The sequence below is a fragment of the Astatotilapia calliptera genome, chromosome 3 (assembly GCF_964374335.1).
Source record: "Astatotilapia calliptera chromosome 3, fAstCal68.1, whole genome shotgun sequence".
Classification (NCBI taxonomy): domain Eukaryota; kingdom Metazoa; phylum Chordata; class Actinopteri; order Cichliformes; family Cichlidae; genus Astatotilapia; species Astatotilapia calliptera.
In genome coordinates, this window is record NC_137424.1 from 3,378,193 (window position 1) to 3,386,383 (window position 8,191).

Sequence of the window (8,191 nt, forward strand, 5' to 3'; positions counted from 1 at the left end):
CATTTATCATTCTTCCTGGGGAACTTAAAGAAAAAGAATAAAACATTTTCCTATCATAAAGAAAACTCCCTTAAAATATGGACAATAACAAAACTGCTAAATTCTTCCAGAATCTCTGTGTAGAGGAACCAAAAGAGATGTGCCACAGTTTCTGGATGATCCCCACAGAAAGTTCAATTAGTATTTATGTCTCTTTTAAATGTTACCATATAGTGACTGGCTGGGTCACATTTATGAAGAATTTTATATGAGATTTCCTTCACCTTGTTCACAATTAGATATTTATGGGATCATCCAGACTGTCTTCCAGGTGATATCTGGAACATGTCGGTTCCAGTAAGATATTCTATATATGGGAGAGACATGATATCTTCTTGGAATAAACTACGTCTTCTCTTATTGCTGTTACCAAGTTCCTGTGAAAAGCAGATTTTTCCCACTGCTGACTCAGCTGGATCAGGGAGAGTGACTGAGGCAGATATTGAGCTGTCAGTGTTTTTATATAACATTAAAGTCCCTGAGGGTATGGCACCAAGCACCATTGAGAATTCCCCAACACTGACGGGAAAATTATATAGTGTAAGGAATTCATTGTAAGTAAGTAGTGCTCCCTCGTTAAATTTTAAAACTTAGTAGCGGCCGCCATTGTTGGCAGCTGAAATTTGGCTGGGCCGCGCTATGAATTCTGGGATATGGTGGGCCACGAAGGACACACCCGACCCATCCTTCAAACTCGGGGGAATGAAGGACGCATTTGAAGGAGTCGAGGAATCGGGACAGCCTTCGTCGCCTGGCTGTGACGTCATCGGCCTTCAAATGCGGCCTCCGGAGGATGCAGCCGACGTTTTGGGACACAGCTTGTGTGTCTTTGTTGGTCATGTGACCTCCCAGGGACTACACATGGAAACGAGCAGTTTAGCTCAATTCTGGCAGGTTTCCATCGTCTGTTTTTGTCCTGATGTCCATGAACATGAACACTGTCCCTGTCAAACACGTCCAGATAATCTGATCCAGTGTTGTTCTTCTTCTGTGGTGTTTGTGATGGAGCAGCAGATCCTGATGTCCTCCACCAAGGGGGCAGCAAATTCAGCTGACTGTCATCATTTATTAAAAAGATGTAACAATGTGACATAATGCAATATAATAGTGTCAGTTACACATTGTGGGTTGCACTGTGACCAGAATGGACATTACCTCCTGCCTAATGGAAGCTGTCAGCCATCCTGCAACCATCAATTAGATAAGCAGAAGTGAAGGGATTGTTAACAACAATTTAATAATAAAATGTAATGTGATAGTTGCACTTTATTAGCTCCCCACAATCGTATGAATAATAACCATGAATGCACTGCATGCTCATAGCAAGTTCTTTAGGTTTAAAGTGAGATCCTGCTTTAAAGGGCGCTTCATCTGCTGGGAATGACATGTTTCTTCTAGTATGTAAGGCTCAGCCCATCTTACTGGGACTTACTTTTGTAGATCCACATGCTCTAAACCTGCTGCTCCATGATTGGTGCAGAAGCTTTAAGCTCCTATTAACAAATAATGACCATGGACTTAGTTGTTACTACAATAACTTATCATTGAGCAACTTTTAATTTTACTTGTAAAACTATGCAAGTAGAATTGAATGGGGCACAGTGAGTTGAGCACAGGCCCACTCTGTGACACTCAGAGGTTTGTGGATATCATACTGAGAGTATTGGACACAGTGCAGCCAGCTTGCAGCCACTTTCCCACCACTTTAGCACAATGTTTACATGAGACTCAGCCACACTAATGTTCCTGGGCAGACATGTGGTGCAGCATGGCTGATGGCACTGTACCTGCAGCTGTCATGGACAAGAACCACTCAATACCTCACCCAAGCCAAGCCTGTGCTGATGTTGTGATCTGAGACCGAGACACTAACCCAGGATCAGGATATGATGTTGTGAGAGTTTCACTAAGAATTAGCTCTGATTACAAGATTTCAATCTATCGTAACTCTAATTTGTATTTACTTCAGTTTGTTCATCTTGGAGCTGTGTGCAGCTGAGGACAGTCTTATTATTACCAGGTGAGGATATGTAACAGCCACAGTCTGTAGAGATGATGTCACCATGGAGTGGTGATGTCACTGGAGCTGCCAATATGTGCTCCAGCCAAAGCTACACCAGAGGGTTGTGCTGTGTAACAGGTTGGTGCAGGTGGTGTTATCTACATTTGAACATTAGGCAACAGTCTCATGAAGACACTTTCTATTGTTCACTAAAGACCAACAATAACAGAGACAAAGGGAGAGCAGCAGAACTAGTGCTAACAATTAGCACTGCTAGCCTGCCCACCAACACCAGCTAATGTTATAAAAACCATGATCAATGATTTTGCTGTAACGGCTCCAGCTGTCTGTGTCAGGGACACGTTGGAGATGAAGTGAGTGATCCAGTGACAAAGGTTTGGAAAGCTGCAGTCAGCTGAGACTAAAGGAGTCACCTGACCGAGAGACCAAATGTTTCACTGAGAACGTCCAGATGAACAGAATCAACCTTTGGGATCATCTGTTCCACACATCCATGTTTCACATACTGCATTATATTTGCTCATTGCTGTGCACACAGGCCTGTGGCTTATAACCAACTCCAAGTTCAGACTCAGAGGCTGCTGAAGCTGTTTTCTGGAACAGAGACGTGTTGGATATGAAACCAACTCTTCTTTATGTGTCAGCACTGAGGAAAGGAGCAGCTTGGTTTCTAAGTGTATGAAGGACTGTAGCAGTGTGTGTGTGAGCTTTATTTCACAGACAGAACCATGTCAAAAACACAACTTCAGGTCAAAACAATACAAAATCAAAGAGTCTGATCAGAAGGATTAAACAGAGGAGTGTGGGACTGTTTTTAACAGACAGCAGGTTAAGCCAGGCTGGAGGAGTAAACTGAGCCTCGGTGTGAGCAGCAGTGTGTTTGACAGGAAGCTGAGATAAACAGTCTGGAGCCCATTTAGTGCTTCATATGAAAGTGTGAGGATTTGAAAGCAAATCTAAAATCAAGCAGGAGTCAGTGTGAGAATGATTTGTGCTTTTCCTCAGTCAGATGCTGGGAGTTTCAGTTCATCCATGTTCAGCGTGCTGTGCTTTGTGTAACAGGAGAAGATGACAGTATAAATCAAGTCTTCATGTCACTGAAAGCCTCCACAGTCTGCTATGGAGGTGCATCAGTTTGGATTTACAAGAAGAACATTTCTTAAACCTGCCACAAGATGGCGCTCCAACAGAAGGGATGTCCACAGTGTAACACAGACACACACATACTGTGTGAATGTGTGAGTGAATGGGCTTTCAACACAAGGCTTCTGCTGCTACCTTTAATGACATAATTAGCTAACAAGAACAAACTGTTAATTACCAGCAAAGAACGGCTCCAGATTTTAGCTGCTGACCATTTAGTGAAACGTTGATTACATCAGCTTATTGTTGATTCTTCAACCTTAATATCAGCTGCTTTAAAGGAGCCTGGTTCTCTGGCAGTAACACTTTTCTTCACTAGATGCAGTGCAGGCACAGTCTGTGTTTCTAAACTACACACTAATGTTCATTGTTGTGCAGCTAAATCCTCCCTCTGGATGGGAAGAATCCCTGTCAGGCTTCAAACACCTGGCTTGGTGTTCTGGAGCTAATGTGTCACCTGTGAGGACTCTGAGATGAACACACAGCAGACACTTCAGTTCTCCGTCTGTGTGTCCTCAGTTTCCCAGCATGCCTTGGCTGTGGTGGTGGAGGTGAATGAGGGGGAACATGCTGCTCTGTCAGCACTCAGGTTTCATACCTGCTGATCTCAGAGGACAAAGCGGCGTTACAGCAGCGCACGTTGATGAGACCTGATGCTCTGAACAGTTCAGACTTCAGCCTCACTCTGAGAAAACAAACCACTGACTGTCAGCAGCAACTACACCTGCTCCATCAGTGACGGAGAGAAGAACTGAGACTGAGAGACATACAGCTGCAGGACAAAGGTCAGAAACGCCCGCTCTTTGTACGGGTCAGGAGTTAGTACTGCAGAGGTCAGAGGTCAGCTTGCTGACAAACCATTTGAAACAGTTTGGAGCTAAAAGCACAACAGCAGAGGAAAGAAGAGACACTGCAGAGATGATGCAAAATATTGTGTTTTGTTCTCAGCTGTCAAAAAGTGTAACACACGTGTTCCAGCACAGCCTTTGTGTACTTTCACTTCTCCATACTGTCCATTGGAAATCCTGTTTGTTCCTTTTTGATTTCAGTCCATGTGTCCAAAGCAAACTTCTGTCCCACACTTTCTCTGCTGACTCTTCACCGATGCTCAGATGATCTCAGATGATTTCACCAGAACTCATCAAAATTCGGGCTCCACAGAAACCCAGACGTCACTAAACAAGCGTAAGAAGCAAAGTGAAAACTGGTCGTTCAGCTTTATTGACCAAAGATAAGCTCACATGTCACCTCATGACACAGACACTTATTTCCACAGCATGCACGAGGACTGACAATAAGTGTCTATAAAGCCACTTCTATCTGCCACACCTGTGCTTCTGTCATGGTTGCTCTCCTCTCACTCTGTCATTTATCCACAGTCTGCCTCCCTCTGCTCCGTCAGCTGACGTCCTCTCTACACCACCTGCTGTGTTTTATCCTGCAAAAACACATTTAAGAAGCGTTGCACCGAGTAACGGGAGTAACTGCTATAAAATCCATTTAAAGGAGGTGGTGCTGAGTGCTGTGACTGGGGTCCCACCACTGACATCACGGGTGGAGGACATGTTGGAAAACTGCTACAAAGTGCTGTGCAGCCAGCAGAGCTTACAGTCTGTCCTGTGTGTCATACAGGCTCTCACACTTAGTGTTTCTGTGACACATTGAAGAGAAGTTTGTGTTGTTCACAGTTGTGCTTGTACTGAGTGACAGCTGACATGACCTAACAGGAATAATGTGTCTGTGCTGAATGAGAAGTAACACACAATGAAGTCTTGATGCATCTCCATCATCCAGGAAAGTGAGTCTGTTGGTTCTGTTCATCTGGACGCAGCGTTTTGTGGGAGAAACGTGTCGTCATCATCAGGTGACGTCTTCAGTCTCAGCTGCAGGTTTCAGTCTTACAAACAGGACATTTGCATAAAGACTGAAAGCAGCTGCAGGAACGATGGGCTGGGAGCTCCGTTCCTTCATCTTAATTATGCAGATTCTCAGGACCATTGATCAACAACCACTGATCCATGTCCATGAGTCCCATTCACAGAGATGTGGAAATGGCTGCAGTCACAGCATGTAAGATGGAAATAAATGAGAAGGATTTAGCTGAAGTGGATTTGATTTATGTTAGTTCTTTTTTAACTTGTAGTTCTACATTGGAAGATTATTGTGATATTGGAATATAAAAATACATTTATATTCTATTATTTTCTCAAAATAAGCGTCACACTCGTGGAAGCCGGTGTAGCCGCCGAAACGCCTGCATTTATGGAGGCTTTCAGCCCCAGGTAGGCCAGTTATGGATCTTGGGATCCACATTATGTCAGCATAAAATACATACTTGGGCAGAATTTTGCAAATATCTATTTTTCATTTTGTAGCAGCATAGAGCTTTTTTCCAATTATTTTTTAAAAGTCAGGTCAAGGCTCCAAAAGCCCAAAGGCGATATAACAGTTTGTGTTTGCTACATGGATCATTGTAGTTCAGCTTTCCTTTGTTATGTTTCTTTAAGAGCTCAAAATGTGTTCATTACATAAATCAAATGTCATTTTCTCTGTAGCACTTCATGGATTTCATAAGCAACACACTGTAGTTGTTCACACAAAGCATAAAGGTAAAAACAATATACACAGTGTTATCTTCATTTTAGATGTCACAAAGTATTTGCGGCTCCCAGTGTTTTCCCGAACCCTGACCCTTTGTGTGGAAACCGGGTCCAAAAGGCTCTTTGGGTGTTAAAGGTTGCTGACCCCTGCACTAGGCCCAACTGACACATATATTTGATTCCAAATACAAAAAATAATGTGTAACCTGCTGGAAGAATGTAGGAGGTTGAGACAGGATCTCAACACTTGGTGTCTGCAGCAAAAGACAACAATATGTGGGCCGATCGTGGCTCAAGAGTTGGCAGCTCGTCTTGTAATCGGAAGGTTGCCGGTTCGAGCCCCGGCTCGGACAGTCTCGGTTGTTGTGTACTTGGGCAAAAAAGCACTTTGGGGTCCTTAGGGACGAGTAAAGCGCTCTACAAATACAGGCCATGTAATGGCAGAAACATTCTCTAGTGTAAATCCTGACTAGTTCATTAACTACAGATCAGTTTCAGTGAACATTATTCACAGAGGGATCTGAGTTCCTTATACCAGACTCTACAGAAACTGTAACACTGTGCAGCTCTGCGACTCAACAATATGACAACAATGTAACACACACTAGAATCATCAAATAAAGCCCCACTAACCACTAGAACTAGAACTAACTAACTAGCACTGGACACTTGCATATTAGAGATTTCTACCACCATAGGAGGCGAGATATCATCCTTGAACCAGAGCATCCAGCCCTCAATTTCGGACATAAAAAGCGACGTGGCCAGGCATGATAACACTTTGACTGAACTGCAGGACTGTGCCTCGAACCACTCTGACACCATCGCCACTCTCCAGGCCACTGTGGAGCGTTTGTCTGCGGAGGTAAAGAAGTTAGATGAGAGATGTGGAGCTCTTGAGGCGCTCCAGGAGGAATCATTTAAGAACTGCAGGAGAAGGCACAGAGGGACCCAAGATGACTGAGTTGGTTCACACCTGTTGGCGGAGGCGCTATCTCTCGAGGAGAAGCCTCATCGATCGAGCACATAGAGCGAATCGCCAGCGTCCCAAACAAAGTCATCTTCCTCGGCCCATCATCTTGAGATTGCACTACTACCACATTGGTGAGGAGATTCTGCTGAAAGCTGCAGAGAACAAGAACCTGATGTATAAGGGTTTTTAAAATAAACATCCTCCCAGATTTCCCTCCCTCTGTTGGAAACGCAGAGCCGCATTTGCAAATATGAGAGGAAGACTACGTGGGATGACCGGCGTCAGGTACAGACTGCTATACCCTGCAAAGCTGTTAGTGACCCATGGTGATGTGAGGAAAAGCTTTACCGATCCCAAAGAGACCGTAGACTACGCGGAGAAGCACCTCTCCCACCCACCTTCAAATGTATTAAAAGCAAGGATATATCTATATGTCTAACGCTGACACAGCACTGTGTTTCTTCTTTTCCCTTTATATTCCATGTAAAGGTGAATATGGAGCGTTTATGGAGCTCGTTTATTGACCAGCTGTCAGTTAGAAGGTAAGAGTTACTAGGTTAACAGAGGTTAGCAGTAACAGTACGGGGAAGTATATTGTGTTGTTCTTTTGTTGGTTTTTATTTTATCCTACTTTACTTTGTTATTTTGATTTTACCTGTTGTGAGTGCTTCCCGTAATTCTCCTTTTTCTTGCGCCGCTGCGGCCAGAGTTCACAACATTACATATTTTTGTATCTATAAACAGGAAGCTGACACTCTCCAGACTTTATCAAAGGTGTGAGCGTCACAGCAGAGGCCTTTGTGTCAACGTAGCTGAAGACAAAACACAGAAACACATGAAGGAGATTTTCCTGGCCTGGATTTTATACAAATATTCTGCAGTACATCAAAAATGAAAGAAAACCATTAGTCAACATATGAACATCAACTCTGAAGTTACAGAGCTTTGATTGGAGACACAGCTGAGCGTTTTGCATTTTGCATAATTAATTACATAATTAATGATGTAACCATAATTAAATGGTTACATCATCTTTAAAGTCCCCAGAGATCAGGAAAAGGGCCTGAGGGTGCTGTGTTTGGAGTCTGCTGGTTACAGTGTGCAGGACCTCACAGGCTGCTGCAGCGTTAGCAGAGGGCGGGACATACACAGCTATCATAATCACGTGTGTAAACTCTCGTGGTAGATAGTACGGTCTCATGCTAACCGCTAGCAGCTCAATGTCCTTACAGCATAGCGTCTCTTTGATAGAGAAATGCCCAGAGTTACACCATCTATCGTTCACAAACACAGCCAGACCCCCTCCTCCCTTCTTACCACTCTCCGCTGTTCTGTCATAAGAGGCTCAGCAGCTAAAGCAGCACACCTGGGTCTCCCAGCCTATTAAAAGCAGCCCTTTGCTTCACCTGCTTC